We start from the raw sequence: 21,985 nt of genomic DNA, 5'->3' as shown, positions 1-21,985 counted from the left end.
AAAGGATGCTCACCTCATGATGATGCTTCTCAGTTTGAGAATCTGGGCAAGCCCAAACTGGAGCAGAAGAGACTCTACCTAAGGCAGGAGTTCCTGTTGTGTGTATGGTATGGGGAGAGTGTTGGAAAGAAACTCACTATATCTAGGGGATAGGGAAGGAAGTCATACTTCAAGGGTGCTGTCGTAACCCTGGTCCTGGGAGAATTAAGGGGGACTTGGGCACAGAGGAAGGATAGGGCCCTACCCAGGTGGGGCCTGGGAAGAGGGATTGGATGCCACAAATTATGACTGGATCTTGTCTTCTCCTCATCCTTCTTGAGGGAAGAATCTATAGGGCACATTAGTAAGGGACTATATAATTACCTCATTTTCTGTGGAGAATGGAATAAAAACTGGTTTTGCTGTTTAATACCACAACTTCCTCCTAGGAAGCATGAATCTTGATAAATAACAAGATTTGCGTGCACACACCCACACCCACACACACACACCCACACACACCCACACCCTTTTTTTTCCCTCCTGAATCCCTAGACGGCTCAATTGCGAATACGAGTAGTATGAGCTGCTGCAAGCTAAACTGGCCTGGCCAATAGAAGATTTGACGTTCCTTTGGCAATCCAGGAGAGAAGAGGTCAGTGCCACAGAGTTATTATCAGTAATAATTTGAGGCTGGGTTATATAAGATGAGATACCATTTCTCAGGGGTGAATTATATTAAGAATGGAGTTCTTTAAATTTTTTTATTAGGGTATAGTTGATTTACAGTGTTGTGCCAATAGGAATGGAATTTTGCTTTTTAGGTCCGCACCCATGGCATATGGAGGTTCCCAGGCTAGGGAATAGGAGCTACAGATGCTGACCTACACCACAGCCACAGCAACACAGGATCTGAGCCGCATCTGCGACCTACACCACAGCTCATGGCAATGCCAGATCCTTAACCCATTGAGCTAGGCCAGAGATGGAACCCACAACCTCATGGTTCCTAGTTGGATTGTTTCCACTGCACCACGACAGGAACTCCGGATGGAATTCTTAATGTTCAGTTGGAATTTATTTAAATTGAAGACCCCCCCTCTTCTACCAGCTTGCTTCAACTTGAGTGTTCAGTAAGCTCATGAATGGTGAGTCTTACTTCTTTGGTGTGAAATGGGGCAGAACTTGATGGGTGGGAAAGACACAGTGTGCAAGGAAATATGAGCCCAGATATAGAGATAGCTATGAAAATGGAAATACCCTGCAGTGACCTTGTTTGTTTAAAGGGTCTAGAGTTGAGTGATTTGAATCAACCTTAATCCAACTCTAAAAGGCAGGATGCTCCTAGGCGACATTGGGTCACATAAGAACAATTTTGATGAAGTTGTGAGGGTATAAGCTAAATATGAGCCCACTGCTGAATGAATCAGAAGTAAGAAAATAGAAACAGCATCATGTGGATAATTCTTCTAAATTGTGAAATTACACAAAATGTGATTTAGTTGGTGAAGTATGCTGCAGCTCTTGCATTCATTACATACTTAAAGTAACAGGACACAGAGGATACTAAAAGAAAGAAAAGAAAAAATTGAAACATTTCCAAGGCAACATTTGTGGTTTGAATTTCAAATTTTGACTTTGTACACTGGTAAGTTAGATTCCCTTTCTTTCAGGTTAGGCGAAAATTGGTAGATTAAATCAGTTGTGAGAATTTTCAAAATGACATGAAGCTCCAAGGGTAAGGAATAAGTAAGTGGGCTTATACCCTTGTGGGGAATACCAGTGCCCAGGTTATGGCTGGTATTTGGCTTCTGGGCCAAAGATAGGTGTGAAAATTTAGAATTATAAAGATAATTTCCCCTTCAAAATGCAGCAGCAACAACAATTGCCTCTTTATAAACTATGAATTTAAACTTGGGCTAGTTTAAGTTAACTGCTAACTTCAGCAGTTAATGTATATGTAAAAAATATCAAATTGGAAATAAAATGCTAATGGTAAGGGTAAGTTAAGACTTAATATTTGCAGGATTACATATTTTATAAAGTGGGAATAAAACAAAATTATAAAGGGGAAGGAAATGCTTTGAAAATTCCTAAAAGCTTCTTCAGTTGCCTGTATGAGGCTTCTGCAGCCATGACTTCCATTTCTCTTCCTCCCCCACCTCCACTGCCTCCACCCACCTCCATATACCCTTTCTCTGACCTCAAATACTCAAGACAGAAATTATGTGAACAACTTGCCATTTTCCAGCTTTCATCAGTTCAACTGCTTCATTGATTTTATCAAAATTCAAAGTATGGGGAGTTCCTGTTGTGGCACAGAGGTTAACGAGTCCAACTAGGAACCATGACGTTGCGGGTTCGGTCCCTGGCCTTGCTCAGTGGGTTAAGGATCCGGCGTTGCCGTGAGCTGTGGTGTAGGTTGCAGATGTGGCTCGGATCCTGTGTTGTTGTGGCTGTGGCGTAGGCCGGCGGCTACAGCTCAGATTCGACCCCTAGCCTGGGTACCTCCATATGCCGCAGGAGCAGCCCAAGAAATGGCAAAAAGACAAAACAAAACAAAACAAACAAACAAACAAAAACCCCCAAAAAACAAAATTCAAAGTATGAGTAATTAGTGGATCTAGATTAACCTTTTTTGCCATATAATCAGCAACCAATTTAGAGACATTCTCTCTGCTTTTCCAACCTAAAAACATACAGATTAACAACAGATTTTATACATGAGAGCCATTATGCAAGAAGGACCATACAATTTACTGCTGGAGGTGTTGGTTTTGACAGAGGAAATCCAAGGATTAACTTGTCTTAACTAACTTGTCTGAGTCATCAGGAGACTTAACTAACTTGTCTGAGTCACCGGGAGAATGCCTGTTCCAGCCATATACCTTGTATAGAAGGCTGCTTTCCTAAAGCAGACCTCTGGCACTACAGAAGATAATTTACTTAAGGCTAGTGGAACATGGACTTCATCTTAGATGTTCTTGGTGTTGTGTTGTACTATCTGAGGAGCTGTAAATATGTTTCTAATGTACAACAAAGGCCAAGGTCTTGAGAACCATGAAAAGAAGTGATTCAAAAGTTAGAAATAGTTGATTTACAGTGCTTTTTCAGTTTCTGGTGTATAGCAAAGTGATCCAATTACATACAGTTCTCCATGCTGCACAGTAGGAATCCAGTAAATCAATCATACTTTTATTATTAATTAAAAAATAATAAAATAAAAATTTTAAAAAGTTAGAAATAGAACACTTCCTCTGTGTGTGTGTGTTATGTGTGTTTTGAGCCGCAGCTTCATGAAAGAGCCAAATATCTTAAGCGAAGAAAAGAACTTTTCACCATGGCAGTGATCTCAGTGACAGCTTTTGGAAAATGAATGTGTATAAAGCAAGATAAGAATAAATCCCAAACTCCTAATTTATCCCTCCTTTCTTTCCCCTTTAATAACCATAAGTTTGTTTCCTATGTCTGTGTGTTTACTGGGCCTATTTCTGTTTTATATATAAATTCATTAATATATACATACTACTATATATAAAATAAGGAACCTACGGTATAGCACAAGGAACTATACTCAATATTTTGTTATAAGCTATAAGGGAAAAGAATCTGAAAAAGAATATATATATGTATATATATATGTTTATGTGTGTATATATATATATATCTATCTATATATATATCTGAATCACTTTGCTATATACCCGAAACTAACATGGCATTGTAAATAATTATACTTCAATAAAAAAAATAAAATGAGAATAATGTAAGGAAAAGAATGTATATATATGTGTGTGTGACTGGGTCACTCTTCTATGTAGTAGAAAACTGACAGAACACTGTAAACCAACTGTATTGGAAAAAATAAAAATCATTAATTAAAAAAAAAGAATGCTTAGGAAAGAAAATGTGTCTTTGGGGAGTAAAACTGCGCAGGGAAAGATCAGCTAAGGTAACATAAACTTAGCAATGTATTTTTCTCTGTTCTTGTGATTTTCAAGAAATACTGTCCTTATATTTAGCACTGTGCTAATTGACATGCCCAGCAAGTCAACAAACAGAATTTGGTGGCCTGCTCGTTTCTGCACATGGTGAATGTGGTGTAATTTTGCAAGGAGGCAACAGTGTCTAAAGCAGCTTATCCTGTGATAGGATCTTGGCAGTTACTTTCTTTTCTTGGTTGCAGTCTCAGTCAGGTTTTCCATCCTTCCCAAAACTATTCTTAAAACTACCTCAAGCACTTCTAATACATTTTTTTTTCTATTTGAGTTTGTTTCTATTATGTGTGATCAAGAATTTTAACTAGCGCTCTGTATTATGACATGAAGGACTGGTGTATTTTTGTACTTGTTTTTATCCTTTTTGAATATTGAGATATAATTGAAATATAATATTACATTAGTTTTATGTGTACATCATTTGGTATATGTATATATTATGAAAGGATTACTATTAAACTAAGTTTAGTTAACATCTATTACCATACCTGATTAAAAAATTTTTTTCTTGTGATAACAACTTTTAAGATTGTTACTACTCTCTTTTTATTAGTGATCTGATAAAGCATTTTTCTATCTACTTAAGAAACTCTTTCATTTGTTTTTTATTTCTTCTTTTAACCAAACAACATAAAAAAGAAGGGTCCAGGATCATAGACAGGCTAAGCAGTATATCTGAACAAGGGCACTAATTTTATGTGAGGAAAAATTTTCATTGTGTACATTGCAGGAGACTTAGCAGTCCTGTCATGAAATGATGTCCTTAACTGAAAACCATTGAATCAGTGGACAGTGGATTGTATTACCTGTGGAAGGGATTAATTTGCACTCATGACCACTATTTGAATGCTTAAGTGACCAGTGAAGAAGTTTCCTTGTGAGTTTTATTTAAAGCATTGGTGATCTTGGAGTTCTCGTTGTGGCTCAGCAGTAACAAACCCGACTAGTATTCATGAAGACCTGGGTTTGATCCCTGACGCTGCTCAGTGGGTTAAGGATCCAGTGTTGCCAAGAGTTATGGTGTAGGTCACAGACAAGGCTTGGATCTGGTGTTGCTGTGGCTGTGGCTTAGGCTGGCTCTGATTTTACCCCTACCCTGGAAACATCCATGTGCCTCACATGCGGCCCTAAAAAAAAAAAAAAAGAAAAAAAAATTGGTGATCTTATTTTACAAGAGTTGGCTGAGTATATGTATTTGGAATCAACAGTTATTGTCTCTGAATACAATAGAGGGAAACAGCAATGAGTGTGTCCAATTATCACAAACAGAGGAGCTGAAAATTACAGTTTAAACTATATTCTTACTTTTTTTTTGGCTGGCCCTACCTTTTATCTATTCTACATACATGAATTGGGTAAGATTCCTAATATCTGTAACAATTCATTGCCATAGCTAATTTGGAGATCATAGATGGCTCACTAGTCCAAATAATTCAGATAGCTCCTAATTCTCATCTCTCTTGCCCAAGAATTCAGATTGTCCCCAGGTGTCTGGATAAATACATGTCTTCTTAAATATCAAGTTACTTGCTTATGAGCCTAGAATCCTAAGCAGATTTATTTAGTCTTCTGCTTTCTCAATAAAAGAATAAAGTCTTTAAAATATACAAGTTCTAAAATAGGTTTAAAAGGTGGTAAATTGGAGTTCCCGTCGTGGCGCAGCGGAAACGAATCCAACTAGGAACCGTGTGGTTTCGAGTTCAATCCCTGGCCTCGCTCAGTAGGTTAAGGATCCGGCATTGCTGTGAGCTGTGGTGTAGGTTGCAGAGGCAGCTTGGATCCCGAGTTGCTGTGGCTCTGGCTTGGCTGGCGGCTACAGCTCAGATGAGACCCCTAGCCTGGGAACCTCCATATGCCGCGGGTGCAGCCCTAAAAGCACAGAAGACAAAAAAAAAAAAAAAAAAAGATGGAAAATCAAGGGAGTCTATGAAAAAATTTTCTTTCCTTTAAAAAAAAATTCTCTTCCTTTTTATCAATAGTTTTTCTTTTCAATCATGAATCCATTATGGTTAATGTCTTTGAGTTGTATAATGCCAACTCTTGTTTCAGAAAAGATTTACATTAATTGAACAAGAAATAATCATTTAGTATATCCTTCAAAGAATCCCAGTTGATTCTGGGATATATCAATTGGAGGTATATAACAACTGAAGTATAGCTATTGATCAAAATATTGCCTTTACTTTTCATTTTAGAATTTGCTTTAAACTTTAGACACTGGTTTCTTCACTGATCAATTAAAAAAAAAATCTCCTTTGCTTGAGAAAACGCTTACTAAGAAGCAACTGTATACATCCAATATTCATCCCCTTACCTTGGATATTTATGTGTTGAAACAAAAAATATAATTTAAAGGTTTTGTTTTATATTCCTTCTCAAGCATTTACGACATATTTTTCTATTTCCCACCTCGTAACCCCACACATTTGCCCTCTTCCCTGCATCATTCCTACCTCCAAAAACAGATCCCTTTAAAGAACATTCTGAGAAGAACAGGTGGCCATGGATGTTGAGTTGGACACCAGTGGTCAACCCAATAATCACACAGACTCTGTGGCACACAGTAGGAGGCCAAGGCAGCTGCCTGTTGTAAAACAATGCAAGGGAATGCAGGGGTTAAAATGTGTGCTAGAGAGTTGGACCTGCATTTGAGCTTGACTGCTGAATGTTCTGTGACATTCTTTTCTGATTCTCACTGTCCTCATATGAAATAACACTTACCTTGTAAGGATGTGCTAAAACATAAATAAGACACTGTGTGCTGCCTAGTATAGTATCTGGGAGTTTAGGATTCAATAAACGGAAGTTGAAAAAAGCAAATAGTAAAGGCATCCGTGGTAGCAGCAGCAGCAGTATTAATAATAATAACAATAACAATAAGACCTATAATAGTTTTTATAAGAACCATTACTGAGACTGGTCATTAGAGTTGACATATTCTTTTAGATATTGAAGAATATAGTTGGTTATTTGTATAGAATCATGTATTAGCAAAATTATAAATGAACATGTTCCCATTAGTAATTTTCAAATGCTATTTCTCAGAGCAAGACTATCTGTGGGAAAGCCTGTGAGAAAGATTTTTATTAAAATGATAATTTTATAGATGAGGAGATTTATGTGGAGTCAGGAATGAAAATAATTTGTTAAGCTGAGGAAAAGACCTAGAGCTGACTAGGTCAATAATATGTTATTTCTATAAATTCCAAAGAAAGCAAGTCCCACATTGTGAGATAACTTCCTATTTATATTCTTACATAAACTGTATTCAACAAGAAAAACAGCCACATTTTTCATCATTTTTGAAATGAACTCATTTAATCAAAGTTGGTAAATATTTTTCTTAGAAGCTTATCTCAGATCCAACATGAAAAACTTTGCCAAAAGTGCAAAGTTCAGTGCTTTATTGGGTCATTCATCCAACATTATCCTTATCCTGCTTAAATCTTCTGGCTTGGAAATTGCAGTTACCAAGATAAGTTACAAAATAATTCAATGAGGTGGTTTTTTTTTTTTTTTTTTTTGGTCTTTTGTCTTTTAGGGCTGCACCTGCGGCACATGGAGGTGCCTAGGCTAGGGGTCTAATCAGAGCTGTAGCTGCCGGCCTACGCCATGGCCACAGCAACACCAGATCCAAACCGTGTCTTCAACCCACACCACAGCTCACAGCAACACCAGATCCTGAGCGAAGCCAGGGATCGAACCCAAAACCTCATGGTTCCTAGTCGGGTTCGTTTCCCCTGCTCCATGACAGGAACTCCATCAGTGAGTATTCTTTACAAAGCCTTTTTGCCCTCCCTATTGGAGGCTGCTTATTTGAAAGAATGGTATAATGGAACAAAGGGAGAAGAAAACTCAGTATGGGAGTTCAGTGTCTGGGATAGTGAATAGATTTGTAAGAATAGACAGGAGGTACCAGCTGGAATGTCAGGAGTACTAAGAAAATGAAATAGAAGAATGTGGAGGGAATTTTAGAATTTTCATTCAGTTAACATATGAAATGATAGAAATATTGACAATTTTCATATCACATGTGAAATGCGAGGATCACATACCAGGGTTTCTGGATTTCCAATGACCTCAAAGCAAAAGTCCACACCATCACCTGTCATATGAAATAAAACTTCTTTAGTGGGTTTCTCAGAGTCCTGGGGGGTGATACACTCAGTGGCACCTACTTCCTTTGCTTTCTCAAATTTGTCTTTGTGGATGTCCACCCCTATAATCCTGGCTGCTCCTGCTTCCTTGCAGCCCGTGATAACAGACATGCCCACTCCTCCAAGCCAAATACGGCACAGGTGGAGCCTGGGGTCACCTGAGCACATAAAGGCAGAAAACAAGGGCAAAGGGAACATACGCCATGACAATTGGAAAGGGCAAGTATGCATATACTTTTTATGAGACATAAACAAAAGACATTTTCAAATAAAACATGTAACTAGAGAGTTTTAACTTCTTAAGATATTTCTATATATGGGATACTTTTTGACAGAGGAGCATAAACAACCTGTAAATAATAGTTTCAAGTCTCAGCAATTAGAGTACATAAAGTAGTGTAATGAATTTTCACTGGATGTTAAGGCTTATTTGCAGCATATTTTTTTAATTCCATACATTTTCAAGTTATTTAAAATCATCTCCAGGGAGTTCCTGTTGTGGCATAGCAGAAATGAACCCAACTAGTATCCGTGAGGACACGGGTTTGATCCCTGGCCTCGCTCAGTGGGTTGGGGATCCATTGTTGCTGAGAGCTGTGGTGTAGGTTGCAGACTTGGCTTGGATCTGGCGTTGCTGTGGCTGTGGCGTAGGCCGGCAGCTGTAGTCTGATTTGACTCCTAGCCTGGGAACTTCTATATGCCATGGGTGGGGCCCTAAAAAGCGGAGGGGAAAAAAAAAAGAACCCTCCAAAAAATCAAAAACCATTTCCACCTTCCTACAACATTTCCTTTCTCTTTTCTTTTGGATATCTGTGTACTTTATTTACAACGTCAATGCCTTACAGAGGCAAAGGCTTATTTGGTCTAAGATAGACTGATTTAAATTGAACCTCTTCCATTTTATCTCTCTGTTTAGTATGTATTAGGACTAATGGATATTGGGGGAAACAAAGAGTTAAAATTTAACAACCACTTAAAGAAGGCAGCTGAGCATGTTTGGGGGATGTTCCAGAAACAGTAGTTTAACAGTAGCCCACTTAACTGAGTGGGATTACCTGACCAGTCTGTCTTATATAGCAACATCCTCTTTATCACTTGATCTTTTTACTCTTCTTTCCTCTTTATGGGCCCTTATCACCACTTGGTATATTATACAACAGAATAGAAGCTTGATAGCTATTTTTAGCTGCTGAATCCCAGTCCCTGGAACAGTTAACAGTTTTGTAACTATGATATGTTTTTTTACATTAAAAAATTGGATTTTTATAGTATTTAATTTTTGTTTAAAGAATGCAATAGCAACAAAATTTACTTTTTTTCTCCCAGATAATGATCCAGTTGCTTCAACATCATTTAATGAATAGTCCATATTTAAATTTGAAAGACAGGAAGTTCCCTTGTGGCTCAGTGGGTTAAGGATCAGGTGTTGCCACAGCTGTGGTGTAGGTTCAATCCCTGGCCCAGGGACTTCCACATTCTGTGAAGAAAAAAAAAAAAAGGGGGGGCAATACTAACCCTATATTAAATTCCTATATATATTTGATCCAGTTCTGGACTCCTTCCTTATTTGGTTCCACTAATGTGTTTATCTATTTATCATATGCTTTATTCTAATAATTGTTCAAGAGTTTCCCGAAGTTGACCTCTTTGGGGAAATTTTTGTCTCATTTGCACTTTTTTTTTCAGGCTCAGATTCAGCACAGTCTATTTTTGTTCTTATTAATTTCAAAACAAATGCAAAGAATACCTTTAGTATTTTTGTGTAGTGTAATTATCCCTCCTTTTAAAAGAAATGGGCAACATTTTACCTTTTATCTTGATCTTAACATTTTTAAGGAATGTCTTTTTAATTTCTTAAGGTGGGTTCCAAGTTGCCACAATTTCCTAACTGCAGGTGCTAATTCATACCTGTTTTCACAGTGCTCACTCCTCCCACACTCTCAACTATTCCAGCCCCTTCATGGCCCATAATGATAGGATAATTATGATTAAGGTTTTTATTCCTCAACATTTTCATCCCCGTCCCACAGAGCCCTGTGGCCAGGATCTATATGGAAGGCAAAGAATAAGATAGTTTTATCTCTCAGATAAAGATATTTTAGAATTGTTAATGTTTTCAACCTTTTTGCTGGTTTGATATGCCACATTAATATTAACGTATTCATTCATTTCTTAGTTTTAATTCTAGACGAGTCAGTCATTTGTTTAAAGCAATGCAGTGTTTTTCATTAGCTAATTTCAGAATCAAAATGATAATTTTATTTTTTTATTTTTATTTTTTTAAATGATAATTTTAAAACTTAATGAGCAGGGCAGAATGGATTCAGAAGAGACAGCTGTAAAATCACAGCCTCACTTTGTCCTTATTTGAAGCTTGTGGGTGGTAGTGTGGAAGAGAAAGACTAATTACAGAAATGAAGGAATTGGAACTCAGGAAGGAAAGGGATAATGTCTCCTATTATAATTGAAGCCTTAATTTATTTCACATGAGTTGGAGCTATAGCTGCCGGCCTACACAATAGCCGCAGCAACTAAGGATCTGAGCCTTTTCTGGGACCCACACCACAGCTCGCCACAATGCCACATCCTTAAACTGCTGAGCAAGGCCAGGGATCAAACACGCGTCCTCATGGATGTGAGTTGAGTTCATTACTCCTGAGCCACAACAGGAACTCCCACCATTTATATTTATATAAGGGACTTGAGCATCCTCGGATTTTGGATGAAAAGAGGGGGGTCTTGGTATAAGTCCTCTGCAGATACTGAGGGAGGACTGTATTTCAGGATAACTTAAAGGTCATGAAGAATATCATAAAGAAATTAGGAAATACAGATTAAAATGTTTCATGGGTAGAAACTCCTTTTAATTAGTAATTAGTAATAGCTATAAATAAATATCCTTCGAGTATGCAGCCTTTGCCATACCTCCCTAACCTTTTATTTGACTGGATTTAAAGACGGATGGAAACATGTGGTGAAAAAGAAATAGTAGCATGTGTAGTTTTCTTTCTGAACTGAACATTGTGAAAAGAACATATAACTTACAGTGAACCGCTCTGAATTTTGGTGTGGAAATGTTGTCATTTTTTTTCCCCTTAATTCAAACTTCCTTTGCCTTTGGTAGGGCCACTTCTATCTCCTCAATGGAAAATGATGCACCAGGCTTCCAGAATATGGCTGCTCTGCGCCTGATAACCTGGGGAAAAGAAGGTGGGGGCAGAAAGGGAAACTCCTTAGGCTTGGGAGTTGGGGAATTTCTATATTAATGATTATTAGAAGGTTAAATCCAATTTTTCTGCACTCAAGTCCAAAAAAAAAAAAAACCCTCACTGCTTAAATATATACTGAATGTAGTTTCTTGCACCTCAATTCAACTTTCTATCAGTCTCCATATTCAAATTAGCCTTGCAATTCCAACTATATTTATGTAATGCTACATAAGCAAGAGGATAGATGTCATACCTTTGATCTTACCATGAGTGAGTTTTCCTGTTTCAGGGTAGAAATGACATTGCAGTGTGGGAGTTGTGATCGTAGGTATGGGAGAGAACCAGTTTTGGAGTGGAGGCAGGAGTGGAGACCATCACATGCTGGTGGACATTGGCAGATTGAGATTGGAGAATTTTTTGGTGGCAGAGTAGTGCTTAGGGGTTCTGATATCAGCCCACTGCTGTTTTCACTATAAATTCTCTTCCCATGTAGTCTTAACCTATTTTTGTAGATTCAACCACTAGTTTTATGTAGGTGACTTTCACAGTCACTACGAACAAACTTGTCCCTAACCTTTAGACTCTGTTCATTTGCTATTTGAATGTCCTATAGGTACCTCAAACTCAGAATGTTAAAACATGAACACATCATTATTTTTTTCTTCTGCCTCTCCACTACCTCTCCACTCAGTGGTGAATGCAACACACCATCTGTTCTTTCCTTTTCATTCTCTATTTCAGTGAGTGGCCATATAACCTATTCACTCATCTAAGAAAGAAACCTGGGAAGTAGCTTAATTTTTCTCTTTCCCTCAACTTCCACAATCTAAAAGTTTCTGTTATCTATCTCCTCTTCTCCCTTCCTGCTGCTACTGTGTGGTTCGGTCCTCATTGTCTTTTACCTGGCTTGGGTTCATCACCTTCAAGTCCATCTTCTATAGCATTGCTCTCTGAACTATAATCCTGATGATGCTAAATCCCTACCTAAAAATGATATTGCCACCAATTGTTTATCAGAATCTCTTGACATGGTCTACAAGGCTCTCAATGATCTTCTCTCTCTACATCTCTCTGAGCTTAGTTTTGGTCACTTCCTCCCTCCAAGCACAAAAAATATTCTAGAGATTCTCATATAGGATATTTTTCTTGCTTCTATGTTTCTTTTCATGTTGTTGTTTCATCTGCCTGCACAACTGTTTCTCCTGTACCTGGTGAATTCTCACATCTCTAGGTTTCCTTTTAGGTCTCCCCTTCTCTGGGAAGCCAGGCCATGTAAGGAATACTCTCTTTTTCTCTCTCTTATACTCTAGCACATTATTTTATAATTAATTATTCTTTTATAATTACTGTGTCTCTGTGAGATCCTTCAAGGAGGGAATATGTCTCTGACTCTGGGAAGTTTGATATAGAGCTTGATTTGGTACCTGTTGAAGGATTGGAAAAACTGAGGAAAGGCAAAACACAGAAAGGGAATTAAAGAGAAGGGGAAGGAGAAGGAGAGGTACTAAGATTAAGACTGTCTTTTACCTTTAGGAGTATAGGGACTAGGTGGGTGATAAGGTTTGGTAAATAGACAAGCACACAAACTGACAAAATTGTGACATAACATAAAGGAGAAGACTATACTTACTTTCCCTGTAGTACTCATGTTGACTTTCTGTGTGTTCTTCTGGCCCCATAACTATATTGAGAAAGGGAGATTCGGATTACAACTTCACAGTCCAGGAGAGTAGAGGTCACCGTTTGATCAAGAGGCTGCGTTCTGAGCTTTGTGTATAATCAGGTGGTTAATATACCTGGTGCCTGGAAACTAAGATTTTGCTGTTCCTTAAGGGAGGTTCTGAAATATAATATGAAATAGACTCAGCTCAGTGAAAATGCACAAAAGGTGAAATTGTGCAAACTTTTTTTTCCTCTCTCAATCATGAAGTTCCCTCTTAGTATTCACTTTGTTGAATTTTAAATTTGGTCTTTTAAATATCCAAGTTTAAAATTTCTAATAGCATGTATAAGTTTGTGTCTATGTTGTTTTATAAATGCAGGTATTATGTCTGTGGCTCTAAACTTGAACAATTCATTTGATTTTACAAAAACATGTCTCATTGTTGAAAAATTAGGGTGTTAACCAGACAGTTTTATCTAGTAGTTTAGCATAAGCTCCTCTCCTCTTGGTGTGCTGAGCTGACTACCCAGAGAACTTGAAACCCATTTGGTAAGAGGTCTGACAATCAGGATTTGGACTTGAGAAAATCTCCGTATATGGATTGAGAGTCTTGACCAGGACCCTGATGAACATGGGGACAAGGAAATACATTCCTGATGAAAGACAACACCAGTGGGTAGGTTTTAGCTAGAAGGGAAGAGAAAAGAATGTGTCCTTTCTGTGACCTGATACGAGCATATGATTTTTCTTCTTTATCCTGTTGGATTATGATGGATTATATTGATTAATTTCCAAATGTTGAACCAGCTTGAAATACCTGGGAACAAATCCTACTTGGTGTATTAGTTTTCTTTCTTTGCACTGTCTTTGTCTGCTTTTGTTTTCATAAGATACTAATTTTATAAAATTATTTCCTCCTCTTCTATTTTCTGAGAGAGATTGTGTAAGAATTGGTGTTAATTCTTTAAATATTTGACAGAATTCTTCAGTGAAACCATCTGGGTCTATAGCTTTCTTTCGGGGGGATGTTTTAAATTATAAATAGAATTATCTTCATATTCGTAGGGCTATGTAAGTGATCTGTTTCATATTTGGTGAGTTGTGATAGCTTGTGGTTTTTGAGCAATTCGTGCATTTCATCTAAATTGTCAAATTTATGTGTGTAGAGTTTTTAGTGGTATTCCCCTATTATTCTTTTGATATCTGTGGTGTCCTGTGGTGATATTCTCTGTTTTATTCCTGATTACTGTTAATTTGTGACTTCTCTATGTTTTTCTTTGTGAATCTTGCCAGAGGTTTGTTAATTTTATTGATCTTTTTAAATAACTAGCTGAGTTTCTTTGATTTTTCTCTATTTTTTTCTTTCAATTTCACTGGTTTTGCTATTAACTTATTTTTTCTTTCTTCTTGTTTTTAGTTTATTTTGCTGTTTTATTTGTGGAATCATTAAATGCAACTTTTCCTCTTTTCTAATTTAAGCATTTAGTGCCATATGTCTGATTCAGTGCAGCTTTAGCTGTCAAACAAATTTTGATGTTTTTTCATTTTCATTAAGTTATATGTTTTTAAAACTTTCCCTTCAATCTTCTTCTTTGACTAATAGATTATTTAGAAGTGTTTTTTAAGCTTCTAAGTGCTTAGAGATTTTCCTTTTATTTCTGTCATTAATGTCCCATTTGATTCCGTTGTGATCAGATAACACACTGTATGATTTCACTTCTTTTACCTTTGTTGAGATTTGCTTTATGGCCTAGGATATGGTCTATCTTGGAGTATGTTTTTTGCATGCTTGAAATGAATGTGTATTCTGCTGTCTCTGGGTGGAATGTCTTTTAGATTCCATTAATTGATGGTGTTGTGAGTTCTATACCTTTGCCTGCTTTCTAATTTTTCTGTCAATTCTTCAAACACAGATGTTGAAGTATTTAACCAGATTGTTGATTTGTCTATTTTTCCCTTCAGTTCTGTCAGTTTTTCCCTCACAAATTTGTAGCTCTGGTGCATACACATTTAGGATTGCTGTTTCTTCTTGATAGACTGCCCTTTTATCATTATATAATGTTCTTCTCTTTAGCTGATAATTTTATTTTCTCTGAAGTCCACTTTATCTGGTATTAATATTGCCATTCTTGCTTTTTTGATTAATGGTTGCATGATACATATTTTCTTTTTTTTCAACCTACCTATATGCAAAGTGAGTTTCTTATAGATAACATACATTTGAGTCATGTTTTAAATCCACTCTGCTGATATCTGTCTTTTTAAAACAACTTTATTGATGTAATTCACTTACTATTCACCTATTTAAAGTGTACCATTTAAAGTGTACCATTTCACCTATTTAAAGTGTACCATCATGGCTCAGTGGTAACGAATCAACTAGTATCCATGAGGACATGGGCTTGATTCCTGGCCTCACTCAGTGAGTTAAGGATTCTGCATTGCTGTGACTGTGGCATAGGCCAACAGCTGTAGCTCCGATTTGACCCCTAGCCTGGGAACTTCGATATGCCTTGGGTAGGGCCCTAAAAGCCAAAAAAAAAAAAAAAGCGTATAATTCATTTTTTTTTGGTTTATTCACAGACATGAGCAACCATCACCACAATCAATTTTAGAATGTTTTAATTGCTTCAGAAAGAAACCCATACATCTCTATGCCTTTATCACCCCCCCCCCCACCACTACCACCTTGGCCTTACCCAACCGTTCATCTACTTCCTGTCTGTATAGATTTACCTATTCTGGACATTTTAAATGAATGAAATCATATGATATGTGGCCTTCTATGACTGACTTCTTTCACTTAGCATAGTATCCTCAAGGTTCACCCATGTTGTAGCATGTGTCAATAATTTCTTCCTTCTTTTCTTTCTTCCTTTCTCCCTTTCTCTCTCCCTCTTGTTCTCTTTCTTTCTTTTTCTTTTTTTGGCCACCATGTGGCATATAGAGTTCCTGGGCCAGGGATCAGACCTGAGCCACAGTTGCAACCCCTATGCTGCAGCTGTGGCAACGCCAGATCCTTTAACTCACTGTGCCCGACTGGGGATTTAACCCTCATCCAGGCACTGCAGAGATGCTGCTGATCCTGTTGTGCCACAGTGAAAATGCCAATAATTCATTTCTTTTTATGGGAAAAAATATTCCATTGAATGGATATGCTATATTATCCATTCATCAGTTAATGCACATTTGGTTTGTTTCCAGTTTGGGGCTATTATGAATAATGCTGCTATAATCATTCATGCATGGACATATGTTTTTTATTTCTCTTGGTAGGTGACCCAAGAAAATGACTCAAGTTTAATTGTTTTATGAACTGCTAGACTGTTTTCCAGAGTGGTTGCACCCTTTTACATTCCCCTGGTAATGTATGATGATTATGGTTTCTCCACATCCTTATCAGCATTTGATATTATGCAGTTATTAAAGTTATAGCCATCCTGGTGGGTACAAAATAGTATCTCATTATGATTTTGATTTGCATTTCTCTGATGTCTAATAAACATCTTTTCATGTGCTTATTGGCCATCTGTATATCTTCTTTGGAAAAATGTCTATTCAGATCATTTGCCTGTTTTCAATTAAGTTCTTTTTATTAAGTTATAAGAATTCTTTATTCTAGATACACATCTCTTATCAAATACATGATTTGAAAATATGTTCTCCCATCCTGTGAGCTGTCTCTTCACTTTCTTGGTAGTGTCTTTCGAAGCCCCCAAATTTTTGACTTTGATGACATCTTACTTGTCTATTTCTTCCTCTCCTCCTCCCCCCCCCCCCGCCTCCCTCTCTTCCCCCTCTTCCTCTTCTTCTCCTTCTCCTCCTCCTCCTTCTTGTGTTTCATCTAAAGAAACTATTGCCTAATCCAATGCTATGAAGATATACACAGATGAATTTTTTTTCTAAGTTGTAGAGTTTTAGCTTTTACATTTAGGTCATCGATCCATTTTGCGTTAATATGTATATGATGTGAAGTGAAGACCCAACATTGTTTTTGTGTGTGAGGATATTCAGTTGTCCGGGCACCATTTGTTGAAAAGACTATTCTTTTTCTATTGAATATCTTGGAACCCTTGTCAACTGACAACTGCCCAGGCCTGGTGAGTGCTGTGGGAGAGTCTGTAGTGGCTGTAAGATCTATTGGGATTCTCAGCAGTACCTCTCAGTCCAATGGCTAAGGACAAGGGAAGGCAGTAGTAGTGTCAGGAGGTGGTGTTTTGTTAGGCTGCCCCTTTCTTAATTCTTTGGTTGAAGAGAGCAAGTTTTTGTTGGCATTTCTTTTTGTCTGTGCCTGTTGGTGTTCTGAGGTTTCTGGCTTATTCACCTACAGTTCTGGAATATATAAAGCATAAGAAAACCAAGGGAACTTACACCTATATCTTCTTTGGGTCTCTGGGTCTCTAAGCTTCTCCCTTTCTCACTCCACCTTTCAGAAAACAGACAACTCCCCCCCCCAAAAAAAAACCCCCACACAATATAAGAAACAATTCTAAAAATATCAGCAATCAAAATAATGTCAGTGGATTAAACTCACTAGTACAAAAAGAACTACAAATCAGTCTCAAACTTTAATCAGTAGGTTTATTAGTAAAGGCAGAAACGAGCATTGCTGAGGATGTTCTTGCTGCATTTTCCTCCTGAAAAAAGATGATACAGTGGATTCTGAAACAAAAAAATTGAAACATTGAAATGACTGATTTGCATGCATAAATGTGGGTCAGACAAAATAATTGCAGCATGAGTAGTTTAAAAGATAAAATTGTCCACCTGTCTCTGTTGGTTATCTCTACATTTATCTCCCCTCTTTCCCTACAGGCACCAGAAAATGTCCCCTGAATCAAGTCCAGTGGGTAACTGGCAATCAGAGGATTTGATTCTAGGAAGCAGAAACAATAGGCAAGAGAGAGTTATGAGCCCTGAGAAGTTTCAGGGTGCACTTCACTCCTTGGCTTCTTGGTTTTTTTTTTGGCATTTTTCTTTTCTTCCAGCTTTATTGAGATATAATTGACATACTGTATAAGTTCAAGGTGTACAGAATAATGATTTGACTTACATAAAGAAATAGAAAAAATGCTTTTTTTCCTCTGTGATGAGAACTCTTCGGATTTACTCCTTTAACAACTTTCACATATGATGTATAGCAGTATTAATTATATTTCTCATGTTGTACATTATATCCCTAGTACTTACTTATTTTATAACTGGAAGTTTGTACCTTTTGACTACTTTCATCGAACTTACCCTGCCCCCGGTGACCCCAAACTGACCACTTTTACAAAACATATATTTATTTATTTATTTATTTATTTATTTATTTATTTTTGCTTCTTAGGACTGAACCTACAGCATATGGAAGGCTGGGGGTTGAATCAGAGCTGTAGCTGCCGGCCTATGCCACAGCCACAACAATGCAGGATCCGAGTCATGTCTGTGACCTACACCACAGCTCATGGCAATGCTGGATACTTAACCCACTGAGCAAGGCCAGAGATGGAACCAAGTTTCTATAAATGGCTTCTGTTAGTGGGGTTGGGAAGGGACAATAATATTCTAGCCCAGGAGTCTAAGTCAAACCCAGAGTAGGTCTGCATTTTATTTTCCTCATGAAAGTTCATTTTCTTCTGTTACCACAGACACTGTTTATAGTACAAAGAGTAATGTCATTTACTTTACCATGGATGCCAAAATCTAAGGTTGCTAAATCATAGATACTTATCAAGCAAATCCAGTACATTTAAAGAGAATCAACATTTCTTCATAGTCCAATTCGTAATATAAATTGCTTGAGGACTTTGAGAATAAGTTAGAAGCCACCTTTTTCTAGGGTCAAGCTCTGAAATTAGGTTTCAAGGTAGGGAAGATAACTATATTAAATTAACATCTGGGGCTTATATGTAATCACTACCTGTTAGTCATAGTTAATGTGAAGAGCAGAAATGGTAACTTTTCCCATCTTTTTATGTGCTTGTAAACTGCACTGCAAAAGTGACCATCCTAGCAATCAATGCATGTTTTCCATCAGATTAGCATTAGCACCTGTCCCATCCCCTCATGGAATTAGATTCATCTTTTGCATTTTCACTCACAATTTTGGTGACCTTGGTCTTTAAAATTTTTTGAGGACACTGGGGTTCCTGTCATGGCTCAGAGGTTAACGAATCCGACTAGGAACCATGAGATTGCAGGTTCGATCCCTGGCCTTGCTCAGTGGGTTAACGATCCGGCGTTGCCATGAGCTGTGGTGTAGGTTGCAGACTCAGCAGCATTGCTGTGGCTCCGTGTGGGCCGGCAGCTGTAGCTCTGATTAGACCCCTAGCCTGGGAACCTCCATGTGCCGCTGCTGTGGTCCCAGAAAAAGACAAAAAAAAAATTTTTTTTTTGAGAACACTAAATTAAAAATGCTTGAAAATCTATGTGATTTAACATTCAGTTTAGATTTTCTCATATACACCATTGAATGAAATATTAGCCTCATACTTCAAATGGAGAAGAATTTACATTGTAAATTCTCAGCCCACTTATCTTTTCCTATGCATGTGAAGCTTAAATCTGCAGTCAATAATGTGGGAAATGTCTATTGTTTTTCTAGGACTACCGATAGATGGAACTCAGTACTTTCTCACTGCTGGCAACCAATAAGATATATTTATCTGAAAACTGCCTGGGGATAAGAGTGAAACATTTAGCTAAATATTCTTTAAAGGAGAGCTACTTAAGGGTCAGTTTTAGAGTTCTATCAGAACCATCTCAGTCACATTGTTTCAGAGCTCATAAGCCTGGTCTCCTCAGCTCTGAACTCAATATACATATGAGCATAGGTGGCATCATAGAGCTAAAAAAGTGGCTTCGAGGGCAAACAATTCAACACCTACATTTTTCGGATACTTTGGGACTTAACTGATTTCAGTCAGCCTATGAGGTCCACATTAATAATTTCAACCAAATCTATTGTTGATTTATGTCAGTCACTGCTAGGTAACATTTCATAGCAATATCATTTTTAAGGCCCAGGAAAGACAAGATAATATCCTAGGGAAACTCAGTTCTCTTTATTTAAAAATTTTTTTTCTTTTTTCTTTTTATGGCCTTACCTGCAGCACATGGAACTTCCCAGGCCAGGGGTCAAATTGGAGCTGTAGCTGTAGGCCTATGCCACAGCCATAGCAACACTGGATCCCAGCTGCATCTTCGATCTAGACTGCAGCTTGCAGTAACACCAGATCCTTAACCCACTGAGCGAGGCCCAGGATCGAACCCACATCCTAGTGGAGACCACATTGGGTCCTTAACCGGCTGAGCCACACAGGAACTCCCCAGTTCTCTTTAGATGTAAAAATTCTTGTACCCTTGCTTGTTTACACAGAAAATATTTTGCAGTGAAAGACTTTTATACTCCCTCCTCTGTACAAACACAATCTAGCCCTTGTAAACTGGGTTGTTTGTGGCTTATCATATGCCAGTTTTGTTTTCTTTTTTATGGGTTCTTATGCATAGTTACAATTTCTGCAGTGTCTTTTACCCTCATGTTCATGTTATAGTTCTATAAGTTTCCAAGGCTCAACTTAGGGGTGACCTGCTCCACAAGGGCTTCTCCAATCTTGCAGTCAGAAATGAAGCCTCTATGCCTTGAATCTGTTGTCTGTCTTTTGGATTTTCTAATTAGACATCACGTCCAACCTATAATGCAGTTATTTTTGTATGTAGTTTTTTATACTCCAGTATTGAACTATCAATGACTTGAAGACAGTTATTGCATTCCACTATTTTTCCAGTGTGTCTAGCACAATGTTGTTATTAGACGTTTAATGAATGTATGCTGAAGAGAAATACTTCTGAAATGTCAAATAGTAAACTGTTGATTGGAAGTAAACTCGTAAATGCAGCACAAATTGTAACTTATAAACAAGTAGATAATTTTATGGAGGAAGTTGGATCGTTTGTAGGTTGCTAAATTGTACTTTAATTTCTTGGTCATACATATCTGTACTCAAGGAAATCATAACACACATTTTATTCCAGTATACTTCTGTAGTGCTTTTTCTTTCCTTGGTCTTTCCTTTTTATTTTCACATTTGAATGTCTTCATACCTGTCTCTCAAGAGAGGAAGTATCATTATCCCCATTTTATAGATGAGGATAGTGACATGGACAAAGGTGGCCACTTGGGATCACACAGTGACTAGGTAAAGGGCTCTTCACAACTCTCTTAAAGCTCTTTTATTGCCATTCTCTAAACAGTTTCTCACAACTACCCTCTTTTATACTTGATCTGAGACTTCTCATTTTTCATAAACGTTTGGATGGAAGAGTCATATATTTAAGGTATTTCACAGAGATGCATTACACACACGCTCTCACACACACAAATACTCAACAGTTTCCACCTTGGAGCAATTCAAATGCCTTACTGATTTCTTTCAAAAGGCAACTTATGGATTATAAGTATATCTATGTTGATTCTGTTTCAAGTAGTCTCCAGCTTTAACTCTGTAGAAGGAAATGTCACATAATAAGACTTGAAAAAAAAATCAAAACTAACCAAAGAATCAAATGAACTGTTTGTATATAAAATTGGCAAAAACATTCATGGGGAATAGTAAACGATTTACCTTTTGATTCTTTTCCTAATCATCAAAAGCAAGGTAATTTATTCCATAGCAGGATCCAGTTACACTCAGGAGTAGCAAGGTTACCTAGTATGGTTGATGAGCCCTGCGAAGGCTATAGTGGACTGCTGGAGTGGACCACTGCTGCCATGATCACTGACCATCAGCCCATAGCTCTCCTGTGCACTCAGGGCACTAATGATTTCCTGTAACAGCTTACCCTCTAGCTGATCTGATTTGAGTTGCCACGTACTCCTTCCATCTGAGGCTCTAGATATATCTCCTTCACAAAGGTAACATTTCAGCCTCAGAAATAGATTTTTGTAACTTAGTAGTTTTAGTAGTTAAGTACTTTTCAGTAGTTTAATTTTGA

At 37.5% G+C, this 21,985-nt stretch overlaps 1 protein-coding gene and 1 pseudogene across 4 annotated transcripts in view; one reads left to right on the top strand and one right to left on the bottom strand.

The window, feature by feature from the left end:
* The window catches only part of C10H4orf17 (chromosome 10 C4orf17 homolog), a 365,717-nt gene that overhangs the window by 83,805 nt on the left and 259,927 nt on the right, over positions 1–21,985 (top strand). Inside the window, exon 1 of one of the 4 annotated variants that reach the window (XM_047799478.1) lies at positions 13,531–13,682. The exons of the other annotated variants lie outside the window; for them this stretch is intronic. The gene's annotated coding sequence lies outside the window, so the exon portion shown is untranslated. Of the gene's footprint in view, positions 1–13,530; positions 13,683–21,985 lie in introns of those variants that run through there. 4 annotated transcript variants of the gene reach the window in all.
* LOC125137485 (alcohol dehydrogenase 6-like) lies at positions 1,521–12,991 on the bottom strand (annotated as a pseudogene).

The sequence above is a fragment of the Phacochoerus africanus genome, chromosome 10 (assembly GCF_016906955.1).
Source record: "Phacochoerus africanus isolate WHEZ1 chromosome 10, ROS_Pafr_v1, whole genome shotgun sequence".
NCBI lineage: Eukaryota > Metazoa > Chordata > Mammalia > Artiodactyla > Suidae > Phacochoerus > Phacochoerus africanus.
The sequence above is the reverse complement of the archived record's forward strand: the minus strand, read 5'-3'. Positions and strand labels throughout refer to the sequence as shown.